The sequence below is a fragment of the Tachypleus tridentatus genome, chromosome 7 (genome assembly GCF_004210375.1).
Source record: "Tachypleus tridentatus isolate NWPU-2018 chromosome 7, ASM421037v1, whole genome shotgun sequence".
Taxonomy (NCBI): domain Eukaryota; kingdom Metazoa; phylum Arthropoda; class Merostomata; order Xiphosura; family Limulidae; genus Tachypleus; species Tachypleus tridentatus.
This window is the reverse complement of record NC_134831.1, coordinates 87460628-87484711: the sequence shown is the minus strand read 5'-3', so window position 1 is coordinate 87484711 and position 24084 is coordinate 87460628. Positions and strand designations below refer to the sequence as shown.

Below are 24084 nucleotides of genomic sequence, written 5' to 3'. Positions count from 1 at the left end.
AAAACGTATTTCTGTTCCGTGTTTTAGTGACGTTTAGACACGTGTGTTGAACAAGTTGTAACAAAATATATTTATAATATTCAATGTAACAGCCTCTTTAATTCATGTTTTAAAAAAGTCTGGAACTTTTCAAAAGCATTACAGCTTAAGTTTGTAAAAGTAAAATATTGTGAAATCGGAATTGATACTATTGTATAATTCTGTAAAGCGTGTATTTATCAATGTTATTTGTTAATTTAGTTTGTGATCGGTTCAAATTGTTACCAAAACTCATCCAGGTGAAAAGCTCAATTGGTACAATAAATCAGTACACTTTGTAATGTGATATGTATGTTTATTTAATTTACATAGTGCTAAATATATAAACATGTAATTAATTGATTGATATGAATACTTGATGAAATTAGCTAATAAAAATTACAACAGCGCTGAATAATTGTTTAAGTTACTACCATTGTGACTTGTGAGATGAAGTACAACATAGAATTAAATAGTTTATTACAACACATATTTTGATTGGCAAAAGAGGCGCATTATATTTCTTAATATTACGACAAATATTTTTATTGGCTAAAGGAAGCAAATTATATTTCTTGATATTACAACAGATATTTTGATTGGCTAAAGGAAGCAAATTATATTTCTTGATATTACGACACATATTTTGATTGGCTGAAGGAAGCAAATTATATTTCTTGATATTACGACAGATATTTTGACTGGCTAAAGGAAGCAAATTATATTTCTTTATTTTACGACAGATATTTTGATTGGCTAAAGGAGGCAAATTATATTTTCGACATCTTTTACAAGACATGTTTGTTTGTTTGTAAATACACAGAATGCTACACAATGGGCTATTAGTGCTCTGCCCACCACGAGTATCGAAACCAGGATTCTAGCGTTATAAGTCTTTTGGCATAACGCTGCGTTAGTGGAGATATTTTTACGAGACTTCAACAATTTTAACTCTTCTCCTAGAAGCATAATATATAGGTAATTTATTCAGAAGTTTGTCTATATAGAAATCGGGTTTGTTGTTTGTTAAATAACCTTTAGTTTCTTACTTTTATTTTAAATATTTTCCATTATTTAAAACTTTATTTATATTTCTTAATATATACAATAATATATTCTCTCTATGGCTTCTTTTTTTCAGAATATTATATATTAGGTGAATTTTTAAATCCAGTTATTCAGATAAATGCACTACCACAACAACACTAGAACTAAAATGATACAGTTTTATTATTTTTATCAACCCAATGTTAACGGGTGAAAATGTCTTAAAACTTTATTTGAACTGTAACATAGTAAGAGACGTTTGGTTTCGTCGTCACTGTATCAATCCCAAAATTCCATTCTTGAGTTGAGAATTTATTTATCGTTAAATTATATTTATTTTCTTAACCTAAAGTGCGTGGGGCGCCATGACAAACCTGAAAAAAACGGTGAGGTTGCCATAAGAACGTTTCGTTAAGCAACGAAAAATGTTGTTAGTGACGTAGTTTTACTGGTAAATGCGAAGCTGTAAGTGTGTTGTACATCATGGCGAATCTTTCTCATCTTAAACTGACCGATTCTAACTTAACGTACATTGATAATATTAAGGACGTTTCTTGGATTTGATAATTATCGAACGATTCGTGTTGTTATCGTTGCGCTACAGTAACGATAATCATTTTATTTTTCCAGAAACGTTGTGGTTTGTTGGGAACTTCGTATCTCTCACCGGCTTCGTCGCTCAAAACCTAGAACCCTGTTTCTCAACGTTTCTGTTGCTGACCTGCTAGTTACCATGGTGACAGTGACGTCACAGATAATATGGAAAGTTACGGGTAGAACGGAGATTCTTTCGCTGTTCATTCAGAGTACTTTAGTTTCGTTTACTTACATGTTGGTTGGTATAACCCTGGATCGTTTGATTTGTGAATTTCGCACAAAGCTACTCAAGGGCTATCTGCGCTAGCCGTCTCTAATTTAGTAGTGTAAGACTAGAGGGAAAACAACTAGTCATCACCACCCACCGCCAACTCTTGGGCTTCTCTTTTATCAACGAATAGTGGGATTTACCGTCACATTATAAGCCCCCACGGCTGAAAGGGTGAGCATGTTTGGCGCAGCGGGGATGCGAACCTCAGATTACGAGTCGCACGCCTTAACACGCTTGACCACGCCTTAAACCCGCACATTTCTTCGTGGAAACTTAACTTGGGAGCGTGGGTGGTCACTTTATTTCATTCAGTACTTCAAGTATAAATCAGTATTTATGTGGCTCTATCTTTTACACCCAGAAGTATCCAAGGTCACATCGCCAGCTGTACCTGGATGTTGTGTTTCTAACTGTATTCACCATCCCATGTAGTCTTTTGGTGGCCTTGTACTCACGAATTTTACTAGACATAAGGCGACAACCATCAGTAATGAGAAATTGCCAACAGACAGCGTCGGCCCTTCCTCGTGCAAAGGTGAAGACACTTATGATGGCTACGGCCACATTTGTTGCCATTATGATTACCAATTTGCCGTGCACCATCCAGGAGATGGTGATGGCCTTTGGAAATCCAAAAGTCTTCGACAAGAAAACAGTGGCATCATCTCAGCCGGTAACAGCTGTATTAATCCTTATATATATTTATCTTTCATTCCAAGCTTCATGCGTGGAATTGTTTCGTTTCTTCTATTAGCGCTGTCAAAAGTAGCACCACGTCGAGGATCCGACCTTGGCAGTCAAAACTTTCGAGAAAGCAAATTAGGTTTAAATAATGTCTTTCATTTCACTCATAATGTTACTGTTTACTACAACATAGATATATAAACATGAAATATAATAAAAATATATCGTGTTTTTTAGGCGAACAAGCTTTCTATGAAATAATAGTGGCTAAGGAATGGTGCTCAGTGCTTTTTCATATAAAGTGTTTATTCTGGTCCAAATAGATTGACCAACACCAAGTGGTGTTTATTTTTTTCAATTTTCTTTCTTCAACATCTGCTGAGTCCACCAAGGGGAATCGAACCCCTGATTTTTAGCGTTGTAAATCTTTAGACTTACCGCTGTACTAGCGGGGGATATTATCCGTTTGAACGACCAAAAACACAGGCTTAATTTATCGTGTAGAAAAGCTGCAGATGTATCAAGGATTTTAAATATATAAATAAACTGTATGGATAGTAAGTAATTAACAGTGGTATAAATAATTAAAACAGATTTGTATTGTTTATTCTACGTAGAACACTGACTTACACCGTTAACTTTAAGACTCAAGGCAGACACTGAGTCTTCAACCTATTCTCTGTGTTGCTGTTGACACAGTTTCTATCACCCATTTATAGCTGAACACACCAAACGGAATAATTTGAAAACGAGGCCTCTCACTGGAAGTGAAAGTTCGGTGATCGTTTTTCTTGAAAAACAGACCAAAAATAGAAACCAAAACCTATTCAGCCACACCGTGCTTTCAGTCTAGTAATATATGTACCATGGACAAAGTAACTGATTTTTCTCGTGCAGTTAATTTGATGTATAAGAGACGTGAAATGTGTTAGCATTTCTGAATGCAATCCATGAAGGAGCTTTATTAAAAGCAAGGAAACTGGATGCTGCGTTTTTGGTGTGTTTTTTGTATGGAAGCAGTAGATAAATGTCAGGAAACATTTACAGTTGGTTTCTTTATCTTTTGACGAGTTCCATTTCTCACCGTTTCGTTTGTTGATCGAGTACCGACCGTCTCGGCAGGGAAACATAAGGAAAGAACACGACTTTCTCACCCATTCCAAGAGCAAACGTTAGCATTTTATTATCTCTCATCTGAATGAAAGTTAGATTTTTCTGTTTCAAATGGTTCGTTTTCGTCTTTCGTTTCTTATTTCAACAAAAGCACTTACAGAGTAAAGTAAAGTTTTTAGATCAGTAAAGCAACAACTAAACTGAACTTTTTAAAGCATTTCCCCATATTTCATCCTAATGCGTCACTTTAAAAATCTTATCCAAGTTTAGCATACTCCATAAATCAGTGCATGCATCAGTATATTATGCATATTCTATCGAAAGACGTACAAAGAAATTAAAACAGATGGCGCCACACAAACGTCTGTAGGTGTGTTTCTCCCATCAAAGCCATATTGGGCTATCGAACTTCCCTTTTAATTCCGCAGATTTCTTCTGTCCCACCAGATAACGCAAACTTCTGATCGGAAGTTATTGATAATTAACATACGGAATAAAAAAACATTTTGTGATAAATGTGTATTAATAACGCTCAAAATCAACTTTCGATACACGTGATGGGCATCATACAGAGATCCCATTGTGTAACTTTTCGCTTAACAACAAACACTCAAATCAATAAGTATCAGTCAGATTCAGGTAATTAAACAATAAATATGTTTAAGTTATTTTAATTTTTCACAAATATTCATATGCATCACGAAAAAACCTTCCGAGGTTATGTGATTATAATATCGTTTTCATTTCTCTCCCGACAAAGAAAGGATTTTTTTTTCTAAAACATTTAAATAGAGTAAGCAATGTTGGCCCGGCATGGCCAAGTGTATTAAGGCGTTCGACCCGTAATCCGAGGGTCGCGGATTTGAATCCCAGTCGCACCAAACATGCTCGCCCTTTCAGCCGTGGGGGCGTTATAAAGTTACGGTCAATCCCACTATTCGTTGGTAAAAGACTAGCCCAAGAGTTGGCGGTGGGTGGTGATGACTAGCTGCCTTTCCTCTAGTCTTACACTGCAAAATTAGGGACGGCGAGCGCAGATAGCCTTTGAGTAGCTTTGCGCGAAATTCAAAACGAGCAAAAAAACGAACGTGAACAATGCTTTCCAGGTGGAGTATAGAAAATAGTACTTCTATAGCGTAAGGATACATTTCAAAGACAGTGACGGTCAAATCTCGATTATCGGACAGACAAGAGTGGCCCAGGAGTTAGCAGTGGGTGCTGTTGGTTAGCTAATTTCCCTTTAGTCTCTCAGTCCAATATAGAGAACGACTATATGAACCCTTATGTAGTGTTGCACAAACATTTTCAATAAATAAACAAGCAGATAAATTATGTGTTATCTACTGATAACTATGTAGCAAAAAAGAAAGTAGTGCATGATTTTGATTTAACACTTGTGAATTTAATACAGTTCTTTGGTTATTTTGTATTTAGTATTTCATAGCCACCAAAATTACACCTCTGCTTGGATTCTAAGTCCACGCACCACGCGGTATATTTGTAAATTTTTCGCTGATTGAAGGTTTGATGTTTCTTTGAGTAACATTAAAAGAGCATTTGGAATATCATTCCTTTAAAAAAATCGTTTAGTTCAGTCAAGTGGTAATAAAAAGAAAAAAATTCAATGGTTGCAAACTGAAATCGAATTTTCGACCCGAATGACACCTTATTCGCGCGTGCGTTAAGCAACTGGGAAGAGCAGGTTTTAAATCCAATGGTGTACTAGATTGTTGCTTTTATAAAGCAGCCGAAAGTGTAGAGCGTGTTTATGGAAATCATATCTACGATATTATCCTCTTCAATTCTTAGTCTAGCACGCTAACCACCAGGCTGCGCACAGTTTGACTAGATTGGAACTTTTGTATTTGGGGTAATATATAAAAGACATGCCCTAGTGTCAACGCTATGAACTAACTTCACCATAAAATCATTCTTAAAACCTAAACGTTAAATTTAAGTAAAGAGAACAAGGAAAATTCTTAATAATATAAATTATACAAATGTTTCTTCGAGTATTTTGTTAACAAGCACAACATGCAGCACACTATTTGTGCTGGTAGAATAGCGGTAAGATTTTGTACTACAACGCTAAAATCCGGAGTTTTAATCCCCACAGTAGACACAGCAGACATTATTTTATCCAAAACGAAATTTCGTGCAAAGTGATTTAAAATAGACTATGTATAACATTAACTGTAAACACAAATATATATATATATTCCTGATGTTCTGAAAACACGTAGATCAAAGAAAGTCCTACAATAGTAACAATAATAATACCACTATAATATATTCACGTGTTAACATGAATTCCTGGGTTATAGATTTCTCGATTTAGTTGGTGCGACCTCCACGCCAAAGTATTTTTTATTGTATTGTTGATATGCATCTCACAATAAAGGTCTTGGATCCTAGTTGTAGTTAGGAGTGAATCATCACAATGGACAATATGTCAAGTGCCCCTTTAGGGACTGAACTAGAATTGTTTGTGATATAATTTCTAAAGTTTAACTCTGAGGTGTGAAACTCGTTTTAGTATAATGTGTTTGACCCTCTGTAGGTTTGTTCATACGTGTCTTTAAATATCGAACAACGATTAAAAGCAGTTGAAATGTCAGAGAAATCGGTTTAAAATTGTTCCGTCAGAAAGAGAAACTGTTTGATATTAGAAACCTTAAACCATCTTTTTGGTCAGAATCATAACTGCACAGGTACCTTATTTAAGTACCATAGATGTTCTTTCTATGATAACTGCGGTGAATTGGCAGTAAGTGTTCGGACTTACAACGCTACGTTCCAAAATTCGATTCCCCATGGAGCGAATAACATTTAGTTCTCAGTAGCTTTTCATGTTTTTAAATAAGAATTTTGACTCTCATATTTTCAAAATACAGCAACAATATACATGCAAAAATGTCCATAAGCACTATTAAATAGAAACTATTTTAAACAATCGCGTTGTTGAGAATACAGATTTGGAACGAATTCCCTCAGCTGAGGTAGGCGGCGCTAGTAAACACATCACGAAGCTCTTCTGTGGGGTCGGTGTATATATATCAGGCTTAGAAGGTGCGAGAGAGACTGTCGAATAGACAAGAACTATGGACAAACGTTATCACAAGGGTAGGAAATCTGGTGTTCTGTGTCCACCACAACAGGTGATACACGAGTGAGGTTTATTATCAGGTTTATTAATCTCATGGTCTGGCCTGGCATAAATGTTTAAAACAAATGATTTTCTTAATGTTAAGTAACTCCCCTAGTGGCATATAATACGCCTGGGTATAATACCATACATGGGATTTTGTATTTTTATTTTTTTTTCTCATTTTCTTCTACTTATTTGTTTCAACAAAACGTGAATTGAAGGACGTAGAAGTTTTGTTTGTTTATAAATTTTGCCCAAAGCTATTCGAGGGCTATCTGCACTAGCCGTCAGTAATTGTGCAGTGTAAGAGTAGAGGGAAGACAGCTAGTCATCACCATCCACCACCAACTCTTGGGTTACTCTTTTACCAACGAATAGCGGGATTGACTGTCACTTTATAACGCCCTCACGGCTGTAAGGGTTAGTATATTTGGTGCGACGGGAATTCGAACCCGTGGTTTACGAGTCGAACGCTTTAACCCACCTGACCATGCCGGACCTTATAGAGATTTTCTTTTCAACTAAAGTAAGTTGATATAAGCCAGTAAGTTTCGTTTGAAAACATTTAGTTAAGTATAATGGTGAAAGTGGAAGAAAGTTTATTATTCCTGTCATGAACTTGTACTTCGTGTTTTATAACTAATTTATGACTCCACTGTTATCATGCAATACACTCCAGTACATGTAAAATGATTCTTTGACATCAGTTTGTTTGGAACAAAAATTCACAAGTGTTTTGGTTGCTTCTTGTGGCATAGTTTATCATACTAGACTTGTTCATTGAGGAAACCAGTCTTCCCAGCAGCACGGTGGTATGTCTGCGGACTTACAATGCTTGAAAACAAGTTTAGATTCTAAATGTGGGCTAATAGCCTGGTTGAGAAAATATTTTATACACAAGAGCGAACAACGTTTCGACCTTCTTTGGTCATCGTCAGGTTCACAAAGAAAGAAGTAACTGACCGGAAGCTGACCACATGTTTGGAAGGGGTTGTGTAACTGAGTGTCGGAAGTAGAGGGCGGTGTTCGATGTTTGAAGGCCTGGCATGGCCAAGCGCGTAAGGCGTGCGACTCGTAATCCGAGGGTCGACCTTTCAGCTATGTGGGCGTTATAATTTAACGGTCAATCCCACTATTCGTTGGTAAAAGAGTAGCCCAAGAGTTGGCGGTGGGTGGTGATGGCTAGCTGCCTTCCCTCTCGCTTTACACAACTAAATTAGGGACGGCTAGCACAAAGCTACTCGAGGGCTATCAACGTGGTAAGTTTGTTTGTTTGCCACGTAACACAACCAAACTTAAATAATCACTTTCAACACTCTTGCTATTTTTTTTTAATCATTAAATATTAACTCACCAAATAAATTGAATAATAACTCTTAAACTAAACAGTTTTGTTTATCAAAAAATATTAATTGCTAATTTGAAATCATTCTTTCCCCAACTTGTGTGTCTACAGTGAAGTTATAATTTATAAATCTTCTGTAATAAATCATTATTTTCTTTGAAACAAACACGGATTTTAAAGCGATAAAACAGGCAATTTTTAAATACTTTATTACTTTTTATTTTCTATTTACATAGATTTTTTTTATCGATGTGAAGTTTGTGAAAATTCGGGACAAAAAAACATAAATCGAGTTTCACTGTCTCTTATTAGTGAAGAAAATCGTCCGATCATCGAAGTTCTTCTGCTGTTGTCTTTCATCTGGCTTTCTAATTCAGTTAAACACTGGTCAAAAAATTCTTGTAGATCTAAATATGTTTCAGGAGCTTACGTTTCTCAATTTGTCTATCTACTCTAATCCTCAGAACCCTCTGACTCTGACGATTTCCTTTCGTTAAACAAATCTCGCAGTTCTTTGATTTTGTTTGTTTGGAAATTTCGCACAAAGCTACTCGAGGGCTATCTGTGCTAGCCGTCCCTAATTTAGCAGTGTAAGACTAGAGGGAAGGCAGCTAGTGATCACCACCCACCGCCAACTCTTGGGCTACTCTTTACTAATGAATAGTGGGATTGACCGTAACATTATACACCCCCACGGCTGGGAGGGCGAGCATGTTCAGCGCGACGCGGGCACGAACCCGCGACCCTCGGATTACGAGTCGCACGCCTTACGCGCTAGGCCATGCCGGGCCCGCAGTTCTTTGAAGTAAAGAGGTCTCATTGATTTATATTTCGTAAATTTGCTGTGACGTCTGCAGTTAACAGAGTTTCCGATATGTATGAGATTATTGGCTGATAATAATGAGGCTGTGTTGGTATAAAATATTGTGAATGTGATCCTTCAAGACTTGTGATAATGTTTGTTATTTTACTTGAGGCATTACTATTTTGAATGTCCTTCCTAGTGGTAAAAACATTCGGCTTTGTTTCTTTCTAAAAATAACAAGAATCAGAATAGGTTGATGTTAGTTATCATTATATAGAAATTACCTCCTGGAAATTAATACAATGAAACTACCGATAACTGGGCTATATAAATTTAGTGGATATCAATTCAAATACGTTTTCGAACAACACTTTTTATTGAAATATCCAAATTTTGAGCAAACTGATTGACTCTATAAATTGATTTCTAATAAGTGAAAAGGGAAGGTAATGTTTATCTTATGCATATCAAAATATTTACAACTTTACTTCGGGGAAAACTCTGCAGAAAGTATATGTCTGCAGTACTAAACAGAACAAAATGTAAACAATTACTAACAAGCGTTATTAGAAATTTGAGAATTTCAAAAATAATCAAACTAAAAAGAAATTGAAATAAATAAACTTTGGTACTAACAACTATACTTTTAAGAATGATAAATTGCGTGATGTATATTTTAATTTAGTTGCTGCAATTATCGAGAATTTCACTCCACGTTGTTTTCGTTGGTTTTTTATCAGAAAACTTCAAAACGGACGATCTGTGTCTGCTCACCAAAATTGTTTACCGTTAAAACTAAAACCAAACACGCCCTGGCATGGCCGAGCGCATAAGGCGTGCGACTCGTAATCCGAGGGTCGCGGGTTCGCGCCGGCGTCGCGCTAAACATGCTCGCCCTCCCAGCCGTCGGGGTGTATAATGTGACGGTCAATCCAACTATTCGTTGGTAAAAGTGTAGCCCAAGAGTTGGTGGTGGGTGGTGATGACTAGCTGCCTTCCCTCTAGTCTTACACTGCTCAATTAGGGACGGCTAGCACAGATAGCCCTCGAGTAGCTTTGTGCGAAATTCCAACAAAAACCAAACAACGTTTTACACTTAAAACTAAAACCAAACACCTTTTTACACGTAAAACTATAACAAAAACCTTTTTACACTTAAAACTGAAACCAAACAAAGTTTTTATATGCAAAAGAAACGATATATGTGAACGTTGTTCGCTCTTCTATGTAAAATATTTTCTCAACCCAAACGAGCCGTTTTTGCATATAAATTTCTCAACAAGTGGGTTTCTCGACATCACTGATTATTATTTAGTTTTGTGTCTAGTTTGCAGGTTGTAAGTACTAAAGTGGGGGGAGAACCTGAGGTTTTACCACCAGACCTGGTGTGGTTGACAGAACCTAGTGTAGCTGGTGTGTTTTCTCACTCATAATTAGCTTTTGTATTCAGAAGTAAATCAGATAATACAAAATGATCGTAAACCTCTAAAAAACTGAGTAAGTATCAAAGATTAACATAAGTGTTTGGTGGTTTAGAATAGGTGCTCAAAAACACCTTAACATTTCTGTAAATAAAGGATGCAAGATAAACTAACTTTCCATGAAATCCATTACTTGTTTTGCCCTGCAGGACTAAAGAGTTATAAAAACTAAACATGTGGTGAACAAACTATACTGTCTGTTTCATTTTCATAGCATCCATATCAGCTAGTACAATATTTCCCGTAGCGTGGGGCACTCCACCCTCATCTCAGGGAGGCATAAATGATCTGTGAAGAGGTACAATAATGCATAGTTAAGTGTTTATATATTTTTTTTATTAATGAAAATAATAATTAGTTACAACAATACATATGTTTAAATATGTATATGTGTATTATGTCTAATCAAATAACTTTCCCAAATCTAAAAAAAGGTGGCACATGAAATCATGTTTAGTACATAAAGAGTGATGACAAAAGTTTGGAAAATACTTGACTAGTACATCTGTATCTATACATATTGGAAAATACTTGACTAGTACATCTGTATCTATACATATTGGAAAATACTTGATGAGTACATCTGTATCTATACATATTGGAAAACACTTGACTAGTACATCTGTATCTATATATATTTTTGAAAATCAAAAATGAGAGTGGCCAACATTAGTGAACTTGCATTGTAAAAACCTTTGGTTCTACACACCTTATTAGGCCAAACTGAAATACAGATTGCTAGATTACCTCAAAGTTATATTTAACTATGTAATACCCAGGTACATCAAACCTGTGCAACCATTGTGTGGTTTGCTACATTGAATTGTTTAAAAAAGAAAGCCATTGGATGAAGTGGTTTGAAGCTGCAGAATTTCTTTCCACAGGTAGCATCTGCGAAGAAAATGTTTTGTGTATGTGATATTTATATGAACTTACAGCTTTGAAATGTGGAAAATATTTGTTGTGATACATTTTATTTTCTCTTTTTTGTCCTCTTACACTGTCTTAAAATTTTCCTATACTATTTTACAAAACTATATTGTTGTCCTTAATTTCAAAATTAATATACACAGCTTCACAGTTTTCTATCACTGGAATACAATAAAAATAACTCAAGTTTTAAAGAAACCAATTTTTTGAAGATTTTTAAACCTAAAGGTTTCATTTGATACATGTAATAATTTTAAATCCTGTTTGTATTCACTGTTTTCTAAATATTTTTAGCAGTTTTCTTTACCAATTCAAGCAGTCACTTAAGCTAATATGAACTAGTGCAAACAAGGCTTAACACAAAGGCCTAACAGCAACACAAAAATTCATTTTTTCAACAAAAACGTTTTTCCCTTTCATACTGTAACATAATACTCCAAATAAAGTTTGAGAGGATAGAGGAAGCTTTAAAAGGAAATCAGTATTATATTATTAAAATGAAACATTGTATATTTCACATCAGTGTTGTTTTGTATAACTAAGCCTAAAGTTACATCTGAACTAGAGATTGTTGTAGCCTAGTTGAGTATCTTAACTTTAAAATTTGTTTTCTGTAAATTAGGTAACGTGGCAGGTCTTAACCAAACTATACATGATCGAAAAGTTGGAAAAGTTGTACTTCCATGGGTCGCTCATCAGAAAAGTAAAGAAGCATACCTGTGGAAGGATATTGCATCTCGTACTGAAGTAGTGTACAACAAAATCATACAAGACCCTGTGCACAGTCTTGGTACTAAACTTAACTGGTATGTGCTCCTTCTAATAGAAACTGTTCTTCATATTTCTAGAGAGTGCAGCTAAGATTTGTCCAGCTTGAAAATATAATAAATAAACATGTCAAATACTTTTTATGAATTATACTGAACATTTTTCAGTACCTTTAGCATTATACAATCACCTTCCTCTGTGCTTACACTATTGTTATTTGTACAAAGCAATGTGATACTATTGGAATAAAAATACCTTCCCATATTTATCATACTGAACATCACTACAGTACTGGTTATTACAATAAATAACTTTTGTATTATAGTTATTTATTTACCAGAAGTAAATAAATTGTAAGTTTCATACTGTATTCGACTGTGCACAATTTTAGGTATTGGTTCCTTTAAAAGTAAAGTTCTAACACCTTCTGTTTTGTCACCAGTCAGTCATTATTGTTGAAGAGGTGTGAAATAAATGATTCATCAGAGCACATTCTATTCATATTTTCTCATCTTATGATTGAATAAATAGAGAGTTACAAACAGTTCATGTACCAGTTGAATAGTAAATAATAACGAGCAGCTCATGTACCAGTTAAATAGTGAACAGTTACACAAGCAGCTCATGTACCAGTTGAATATTAAACAGTTACACAAACAGCTCGTGTTCCAGTTGAATAGGAAACAGTTACACAAACAGCTCATGTTCCAGTTGAATAGTAAACAGTTACACAAACAGCTCATGTTCCAGTTGAATAGTAAACAGTTACACAAACAGCTCATGTTCCAGTTCAATAGTAAACAGTTACACAAACAGCTCATGTTCCAGTTCAATAGTAAACAGTTACAAGCAACTCATGTACCAGTTGGATAGTAAACAGTTACAAGCAACTAATGTACCAGTTGGATAGTAAACAGTTACAAGCAACTAATGTACCAGTTGGATAGTAAACAGTTACAAGCAACTAATGTACCAGTTGGATAGTAAACAGTTACAAGCAACTCATGTTCCAGTATAATAATAAAGGGGAATAAGAATCCCGTGTCTTGTTATTTGGATAGTTTCCAAAATTATTATGATACTGAAAAAGATGTTGTTGGTTAGAATGGTATGAAATGTATTTATTAGTTTACTCTGTAGGTTAAATGTTGTTGTTTTTATAATTAAGTTGATTTCAACTATTTTGTATCAAAACACACCAAGTAATGTATATTTCCACAAGTTAAGGACCAATTTTTACTAGCATTAGCCTATAAGGTTTTATACAATCGAAAAAATAGTGTTTCTATTTTATTGTTATCTGACGTTAAATTTACATTGGTATAAAAACTATTATTTCTTCCCTCTTCCACAGATATCGACAAATTGGTGCAGTTGGAGGACTTTTTTTTCCTCTACTGCTTGTAGCGGAACATTTATTGTTTTTGTTATCTCAGTGGTTTAAACCAGAAGAGGTAAACACCCTTATTGCTATGTTCATGTATCAGAACATCTGTTTGTTATTGTATACTTTTTAGTCCATTAATGTTTGTTTTCTTTACTAATAAGACAGTACTACACTAACATATAGTGTGTAGAATTCATAGAGAATATAAACATATACACACACACATAAATACAGCATAAAACCATTTAAACAACAGAAATTATTATGTAAAGTATGCATGTGTTGAGCAGACAATGTTAAAATATTGTGCAAGAAATATTTCTATAAAAAGCCCATATGATCTTGTTATACTTGAAAAACATACACAACACACAGGAAAACATGTTGCATTACTGCCATATTTTTTTTATGAATTAGATGTCCATATTCTTATTCAACTGTGTTGTCATAGGAACAACTTGTTTTAAACCTAGTTTTCTTGCTGCTTTTTCAAGTGGTACAGTACATCAAAATTGATTCTTTTTAATCTTAACAGTATTGCTTACTATACTATCAGCCAGTTTTTAATTATGCTTCCATTTGTAATATTATTTAGTTAATGAATTACAGAGATGATATACACCTAATTTATAGTATATATTCTGATATATTTGTTAATTGTTTGTACTTTGTATGTAATAAAATTTGTTCATTACATTAGTATGCATTTGTTTCAGTATGTTTCACAATTCAGTACAGATTGTTTTATTAATTTACACATGCCCAACTTTCCTGCCTTTGTTCTACCTTCACAACTTTTTTACATTATCTCTTTACCACCCATATCCTCTCTTAAGCTTTTCATCAAAACCCTGAGGGATTTTGGGGGATATTCTGTCCCTTCTTTATTCTATGTTGGCTTATTTCATGTCTTTGGCTCTGGCTCTGCATACGTAGTTTCTCTGTTGTTGGGACCGTCTAGACTGTGATGCAACGTTAACTCATACATGTTTACCATCATCTTATCTTAGGTGTTTACATATGGCCCACTTCTGTGGTAATACATACTGGACACAATCTCTGAGTCTTTTTGAATCATGAACTGCAGCAGTACAACAACAATCTGTTATATCTCAGTCAGAGCCCAGTACAGCACCTATTACCATTTCTCCTCCCACTTTTTCCCAACTCTTACTTGTTTCTTCTTTTTGAGGTCCTCATCTCATCGTATTCATTGACAATGCACATCACATCACCTGGTGGATTCTAATCTGGTGAGAGCTTGGCTTACCAATTTTCTTCATTACTGGCATCCTTTCAACATGGAACATTAAGGTCTTCAAGTTTTATTGGAAGGATTCATAATCCCATTTTTTTCCTTCCTCCAGTGTTTCCTATACCCATTTTCTTTACTCCATATTGGAATCTCATGACCAACCAGTGTCTGTTGGAGGTGGTTCAGAAACTATTATCTCAGCAGGACATTGAATCTGTTATATATCTTTCACCTAGTTTTATTCAAGACTCTTTGTTGTTCTTAAGAAAACCAGGACTGGAAGCCTATCATCAATTCGTCTTTCCTCAGTTACTTTGTTCAACTGTCCAATTTTACTGTTTCTTACCTGACAGTGGGCATTTTCTCTGGGCTTATGAATGACAGGTATTGATGTCACTAGTGTTTATCTCCACATCCCTATATCCCCATGGTCTCATCAGTATCTTCAGTTCGTCCATCACATGGTGTTTTGTTCCCTTCTCTTCAAGCTTGCTTCTGCCCCTTATGTTTTTTGTCAGGAGGTCAGAGCTTTTATTCACTGTCTTCATGCTTTGGAGTTGTGATTGAGCCATTATATGGATTATTGGCTTCTTTTAGCTCCTTCCAAACTGAAGTTTGCTAACCATACCCATCAGCTTCTTCTAGTGACTGTTCAGATGGACATTTTACCTATAGACTTCAGGATAGTAGATAAAGTTAAGAGATTTATCAAGATTTTACCAACACAAGTACTTTATAAAGAAGTTAATGGATTTATCATCAAGTTTATATCAACACAAGTACTTTATAAACAAGTTAATGGATTTATCAAGATTTTACCAACACAGGTACTTTATAAAGAAGTTAATGGATTTATAATCAAGTTTATATCAACATAGATACTTTATAAAGAAGTTAATGGATTTATCAAGATTTTACCAACACAAGTACTTTATAAAGAAGTTAATGGATTTATAATCAAGTTCATATCAACACAGATACTTTATAAAGAAGTTAATGGATTTATCATCAAGTTTATATCAATACAGATACTTTATAAATAAGGGAATGACTAGGATTGTAAAATTTGTACAAGGATTATAACACAGGATGGAAAATCAAAAGATAGAATCTCTAACATAAAAATGTAAAAATTTCTTAACTAAAGATAAACAGCAATGTATAAATAAACTTCTGTTTAATCCAGATTGTTAAATCTTCATTCTTCATAATGAATATTATGAAATGATTCAAGCAAATAACTCAAAATATTCAAATATCCTGTATCATGTTAAAAATTCAATAAATTTTCTTTTTCCTTCACAATAAGTGTATTTAATAACACATTAGGACATATGAATTCACGAACAAAAGAAAGACGAACACTAAAAAATTTATCAGACATTAATACATTGCTACAGCTGTACCAAACTATCCTTAAAACATCTCAAACTGAATGTTATGAAATAAAATCAGAAATATAATGCCACAATAATAATGTATGTTGAATAAAGTTGTAATGTTTACTTCCATAAAAATAATTTTACGTCATTATAAGCAGAAGTATTAAATGAGAGGAACATCTTGATAGTGTGTCATAAAAATTGTCTTCTTATTTTAGTTGTTAAAAACAAACAGTAACAAAGGCTGTAGATTATAATCATCACATTTTTATGACCTACAAATGAAATGATGTCTGACAAAAGTACTTGAGGGAGAAGTATACGTATCTAGAGTTGCAGAGTAAATGTTACTACAAAGAACTGTGACTATACAGCAATATCTGTAAGTCACACACAGCCTATAATAAAAACAATCTACAAAACATTTTTTGGAAACTGTGTACTAGTCATTCTGTTAACAACTGTATTATTATTTCTTAACGTAAAAAAAAACAACAACCAATATGTCATTGAAGTATGCTTGTTTGTTATTGGATAAAACAATATAGTTTCATATAATATAGTACTGGTTAATACATACAAATTACTCTTTAAAACATTAAAAATAAACACCAGCTAACAAAACAACTATAAGTATACAATTAACTTTTAATGTATTCTATCCATTCATCCATTCAATATTTTCAGAAACCAAAACAGATAATAAATATACTGTGTACATAAACATATAAATATAGCTCAATTTTCAACTCAAGCAAAAAAATGGTATTATTAAATTGGATCAATTTACCAAACATTTATAAACTGATTTTATGGAAATTGTTTGGTTTGTACACAAAAGGCACTTGAAAACTATCTCCAAAAACTCAGTGACAAAGGTTTGGACAGATAGTTACGATAAACTATTTTGTGGAAAACAAATGTACCCCACAAACAAAAAAAATGTACAACGTACTATGCAGATAAATATCTTTCTTAGTTACTAAACAAAAAAACATTCCACAATACTTGATTTCTTCAAAGTGAAAAATATCATCATCTAACACAACCAGAAAAATAACTATGTTATACAGTTTCTTTGCAGCAGTTATAAGTTTATAATGATTAATAAAATATTTTCCAAACACACACACACACACAAAAAAAAAAAAGTTCTGACTTGTTTTATTTGAAATCTACTTGTAAATATTATGTTTTAAAGTTAGTTCCTAGATAAATTTTTATTATTTACACAAAAGCAAAAGCATGACCATATTATCAAATTTTATAACCTTTTAACGAGTGTTAAAATCCCAATTCAGTTAAATGGTTTTAGCTGTTTCCAGAAATGTAAAACTAAACATAAAGAAGCACTTCATAGTTGAAAATATCAAAGCAATATACACATATTTACACTAATTATTCATGTCCATAATAACATATTATTCTGAAAAAAAAAAATGCCTATGGTCAAAACAAAGTAATACAAAAGGCTGGGAAAAGAAACAACTAATTGTTTTATATTAGTTAAAAGGCCACTCTGACTTTTTTTCACAACAAATAACAAAACATGAAAGTTTTTTACTCACTATCTAAACATGGCTATCTTTTGTTAGAATTTTATATTGGTCTGTACCTTTTTCATTTGTCTGAATCTCTTGAGTATCTTATATGATTCACAATAGGTATTCCATGAATTAAAAAAACAACAACATGAAAAAGTACTATACTTGTACTAACACAAATTAATATGTAAATCACTAGTACTAAGTCTTCTGTTTACAATCAGTAACAGGAGTAATGTTACAAAAATTCTTCTTCATTAACAAATGTTTACTAGTAGTTCTAGTGCTGTAAACATCTACAAGTTTGGGACCACAAAATCGGTATTTCATGTAACAAACAGAAGCAGAAACAGTATAGTGTTAGAAAGAAAAAAAAAAGAACCCCTTAATGTTTAATTACATCTCTCCCATAAGCAGTCAAATTTATAAATGAAAAAGCATGAATGATATATAAAAAAAGCAACACTTAATGACTGTAATTATGAAAAAAAAAATGGATCTTAACATATTTTTCATGAAGTATGTATTATTCACACAAACAAAGTAAATTACATTATCTTATTATTAACTGTAATGCACTATTCCATGAAAACCTCTTTGCAAAGGAAAAGTATTTAACTACACCATCTACCAGATAGTGAGGTTTATTTAATGTAAAGTACAAAAACTGTTGACAATTATACCCCATAATAACCTGATGATGTGTCATTCATTATGAGCCTAAAATGTACAGTACAACATAACTAATAATTATTTTATCTAATTAGTCAATTACAATTCAACCAGTAGCATACCTATATAACAAGTAAAAGGCACAATTTTAAATGTTTCATAAAAGTTAAGCACAACTAACTTCTTTGAGTGTCCAATTATTAGAGAAACATGTCAAACATAATTCCCATTTTTTAAGATTCTTCAAAAGTTCTTTTCCCATTTGTAGACTATCCTACCAAACATTTCTTACAAGCATGAGATGTGTGAGATTTATTTCAAAATAAACTGAACTCTGGCTTTCAGATACGCAGCACGTAAATGGGTTTAATATTAAGTAAAAACCAGCTAAAACTGTCTGATGTAAGTAGAGGATGAAAAGTCTGTTTATACAAATTATAGTACAGTGTAATATTACTACAGACATATTTGTTTTGTATATGTTACAAACAAACTGAATTATTCTATAACTCTCTGATGTAAGTAATTCTGTTCCAACCAGTATGTAAACAGTTTGTTTATGATGCTTTTATTTTTTAATATTTTAACTCAAATTTGGGAAACTTAAGGGAAGAATAGAAACTTTTTAAATTCCGTATATGTAATTTACCTGCCAGGCGAGTTGTTTGAACTATTTTCACAACAATAATTGTGATTATTTAGCAAGTATTATTGTGAAACAACAATGTCTTATTTTGTAATAAAATAACGTAAACATTAGATGTTTTTTTCACACGTATCAATTTGTATATTTTAAATTCAAATCAAAGCTCTTTAAAAATGGAACTGTTGTTTCTGTTGCCTCATCATAAATTTCACACCTTTTAGTTTCTGTAATTTGTCAGCTTTTAGCGTTTAATCCGTAACTCCGTAACTTTTATCAGCTCTTAGTGTTTAATCCGGAACTCCGTAACTTTTATGATATATTGTTGTGGTGTTTCTTTGTTGCCTCTAAGCATGATGCGAAACAACAATATCTTATTTTGTGATAAAAATAACGTAACCACTAGACGTTTTTTTCACACATTTTTGAATTTATATATTTTAAATTCAAATCAAAACTGTGTAAAGATGGAATTTTGGTTTCTGTAGCCTCATCATAAATTTCACACCTTTTAGTTTCTGTACTTTGTCAGCTTTTACCGTTTAATCCGTAACTCCATAACTTTTATCAGCTTTTAGTGTTTAATCCGGAACTCCGTAACTTTTATATCATATTGTTTGTTCTTACGTGCTTACAATATTTATAATATTAACAATGAAACAGTATCTTAGCAACACAGATAATTAGGAGACATTTTGTAAAAAGTTAAAGCTACTACTGCAAGCAGATTTTAAGATATAGAGATGGTGAAGTTCTTTTTCAAAACATTGATTTTTATGGCATTCTATGCTGTAGTAAATGCAATGCCTGCACACATCAAACTTAAACATGAAAATATTGTACTTGGCGCCCCACAGGTGATTCCGTGTGTCCCCGATAGCATTGGAATCAATAGATATACTTTTGATGTTTTCCAGTATCATTGGTTTGGCCCCTACGGTGGAATAGCAACAGACGATAATAAAATTCGGTAAACAAAGCCACGGGAGATTTGATGATTTATAAATTTGATTTTCTGATACCGGTGTGTATAAGTGTGTTATTGAATACTCAAAAACTGGGAGATAAAAGCACAAAACCAATTTTCATCACTCATTTCTTGGAAGGTAAATGCTTATAAGAATCGATTTTGGTAGTGTTTAGAAGTAAAAAAAACTTTAAATTATGGATCGGATTCCATCCATTTTTACTACAATTTATGTAAAGTGTTATAAGTTCGACATATATTTAATGATTGTACATTAATTTTCCAAAATCCATGAAATCACCTTTCCAGCTACCAACATACAGCTCACCGCCATTGTTACCGCGTTAAGCCTGAGGTGTTAAAATGTTGAAAATCAAACTTGTCTGCAGATATAAATTTATCATTACGAAATAATTTTTGATTTATTATTATTATATACAATAACTAAATACATACATAGATATGAATAAATTTAATTAATAGCGTTACACAATTAATGAAATTAGACATTCCGTGAAGTCAGAAAACGAGATAACCTTATGTCAGAAATTAGAAAGGTTTTGTTGTTTTCTTTACAAGTCATAGAACAAATAATTTTAAAAAATCAAAATTGTTGAATGATTTCTTTAATCGTCTGTGAAAATATTGAAATTACTAAATGCTACAGTGTTATAGCAGAAAAATGTTTCTTTTGTCACAAACACACAGTAAGTTCTGGTATTCAGAGACATTGTTTAGCCACTTTTCACATCCAAGCGATGAAACGATACATTCTTATCATTTGAAATAAGAAAGTTTGAAGAGCTTATTTGATTAACTATCTCTGTTACTGAGCATATCTTTAATTTTGATCTGGGTGTAAGACTAGAGGGAAGGCAGCTAGTCATCACCACCCACCGCCAACTCTTGGGCTACTCTTTTACCAACGAATAGTGGGATTGACCGTCACGTTATAATGCCCCCACGGCTGAAAGGGCGAACATGTTTGGTGTGATGGGGATTCGAACCTGCGACCCTCAGATTACACGTCGAATGCCTTAACACATCTGGCCATTCCGGGCCTTTAATTACAAAAATTTGCGTTTTTCATATAGCAAAGCTACAAAGGGATATCCGCTGTACCAACCGAGGGGAAATCGAACCCTTTACTTTAGCATTGTAAATCCTTATTTATTATTAATTATGAAAATACATTAAGTTGAAACCTCCTGTGACCTACGATACAATAGATAAAGAACAAGATAAGCTATATTTGTTATATTTTGTTTATACCTTACACGATTTCCAATGTATGAGCTTTCACGAAGAAAAGTAGTGAATAATTTGTTATGAGCCTAAAGTGTCATATCAGGTCAAAAATTCCTCTAGTGGCCCAGCAAACTGTCTGCGTGCTTCCAATGCTAGAAACCGGGTTTCGATATCCGTGATGGGCAGAACATAGATACCCCATGATGTAGTGTTGTGCTAAATTACAAATAAATAGTGCAAAATATTATTTCTTATGTCAACAATACTTGAACTACGAACCATCTTATACTTTATTTTAGCATGCGTACAACCAAGTGAAAACTACCAATGTCCTGAAGGACTCACACTGAGACATAACCTGTGTTGTAAGTTGTGCTTTCCTTCAAAGCGTTTATATATGTGATCAGTATTTGTGAATTCTAATTTTTAAATAAATCGAAAAAAGGAAAAACTGTTTCGAACAAACTAAGCAATAAATTAGTTATCATATACTCCATCTATTATTTTATTTTTAATTGTCAAAGTTAACATTGTAAACATTTCAATCTTTTTTCTTAGATCCAAGTCAACCAGGAACGGAGGAAGAAACATACGTTCCTTCTCCAAGGAAAAGTAAGTTATGCTACATATAAGATTACGTAAAACGTACCTTTAACGTGAAATAATATGTGTGGAAAGGTTGTTGACAAAATGTCGTGATGGAAAAATATTACTGTGACGATGTTTGTGTTGACGAGTGTTGTTCTTTCTTCCCATTAAATTTCTTCAATCCCTTATTCATGAAGGTAAAAAATGTAGTAATGTGTAAAGACCCGATCTCTTATAATATTCCAGTACATTATGGACATTATTTTCTATTCTAAATAATAAATATCTTACCATTTCACCACTCATAGCAACTCAGGTAAAACACGATTCACCAAACCACGTCTATCATTCCCACTAATTCATTGTTCACAGTTTGAGCTTTTCTGTTGTCTGAAGTAAGTTTTTGGACCAGTAATTGTATGCCATAAGTATTTTCCTCCTCCTAGTATTGTTGTATTATTTAAACCTTGACTATTTTATAAAAAACTGGTTGACTCGAACAGAGTTTTACATTAGTTTACAATAAAAAGACCGTCCATGTACTTTCCCTTTGAATTGTTACCAATAGTTTTCCAATATATTCTCTTTCGTTTGTAGTTCATTTAGACACTAATTACAGATTTCTTTGAATAGTGAAACATATAAACAGTATTCAGTTTACAAATTGCTAGTAAGTCAGTGTCGACGATCATACATCCTTGGAAGTCTGAGAACTTGTTACTTTTGCCTTTTGTCTTGTTACAAATATATATAACTGCTGTAATGGTGGTCAGTCACGTGACGCATCAAATGATCATCCTGATTTGATATAAAAACACAGTCAGTGTATTTGATTGTCATAAGATATGATAAGTAAATATCTTTACTTGGATTATCAAGGGAAAAAGTAAATCTAAAGTGATACTTTACACTTCTTTACCTGTACTGTTTTATCCATGTGCATTAAACTTATACGTGTTTCAATAAATAAATAGAATAAATATTCTATTTGAAAATAGAATAAATAAATAACTCAGAACGCTGTGATTATCTTGTTATTTTCACTGTAAGTATACCAAATGAAACGTAGCCTTCTCCAATACTATCATATAACAAAAACAAATTGCACTTGACTAACTAACTTTCTTTTTAACTTGTATTTTTCCATTTCAGCACCATCCATGTCAGAACATACGATTCCATTGGTAACTGCTGCAGTAGGAATACCACTTTTGTTAATTTTTCTAAGGTAAGAACAAAACAGTATTTTTTATGTTTTGTTGAATAGATCTTAATATAATTTCTAAGTTATTAATAGTTGAACCATGTGTGTATATACTTAATAATGAATTTAAAGGGGCTGAGAAATAAAAAATATATTAGTTACTTTATTTTAATTAGAATGATAAATATTCAAAAGGTTACAAACGCTTGCATTAATAAGAAATATATAAGGGGAAATTAGCATCATTAGTTTACAATAAAGTGTATTTTAAGTGTGGAGATTCACTTAAAGCTTAAATTGTGGATCACTTTTTTACAATATTACAAGTTCTTCTGATGAAAACATTCCTTGTAAGTATGTTATTGTTCAAACTGTTTTTTTATATGTAAATACAATAAGGTAATGTGCGTGTCAGTAGAAATACTTGAAATTGAAACGTGTAAAATATGGGTAACCTAAATTATTACAATTCGAGTACTTGAGATAAATATAAAAGGCATTTTCATTCAAAAAAGTTCTTTAATTAATTAATGATTTTCAGTTTATTTCAATATGGTCTTAAAATTGAAATTTATCAGCGAGTATAATAATTATTCAATTATCCCTCTTGAGCTATAACATTTTATTCCTGTTTACATTTGTTATCTTTATTTTAAAGAGATGCAGCAGGGGTCAACTTGCCATGTCCACCGTGGGGAACTGAACCCGCCTATTTTAGTGTTATATGTTCATATACTTACTAACGTTCCACTGGGAGAGAACGTCCCTGTGGCTGTCGTTGTTAAATATTATTATTTCTAGATTATAATTATATTCCATTTTTAATTGACATAACACTGATGTACAAATAAGAGTCAAATTAAATCATCCATGTTATTTATTAGCGCTTTTCTTTTGTAGTGTCATTATTTGGAAGTGCAATTGTTGTAGATGTAAAAGAGTAAAATCAGCTAACACCGAAGACCATACAAATAAAGATGATAGAAA

At 33.0% G+C, this 24084-nt stretch overlaps 1 protein-coding gene and 3 long non-coding RNA genes across 5 annotated transcripts in view; 2 read left to right on the top strand and 2 right to left on the bottom strand.

Moving 5' to 3' along the window:
* LOC143256124 (exocyst complex component 6-like) overlaps positions 1-24084 on the bottom strand; it is a 415504-nt gene that overhangs the window by 97698 nt on the left and 293722 nt on the right. The window lies entirely within an intron of this gene.
* The window catches only part of LOC143256126 (uncharacterized), a 265056-nt gene that overhangs the window by 170084 nt on the left and 70888 nt on the right, over positions 1-24084 (bottom strand). The gene's annotated exons all lie outside the window — the stretch shown is intronic.
* LOC143256101 (uncharacterized) lies at positions 6782-13736 on the top strand. Its single transcript, XR_013031035.1, has 4 exons — positions 6782-6888; positions 10356-10441; positions 12062-12245; positions 13562-13736. It is a non-coding gene; the product is annotated as an uncharacterized LOC143256101 (long non-coding RNA).
* Positions 21603-23985, top strand: LOC143258055 (uncharacterized). Its single transcript, XR_013032119.1, has 3 exons — positions 21603-21670; positions 21864-21917; positions 23756-23985. It is a non-coding gene; the product is annotated as an uncharacterized LOC143258055 (long non-coding RNA).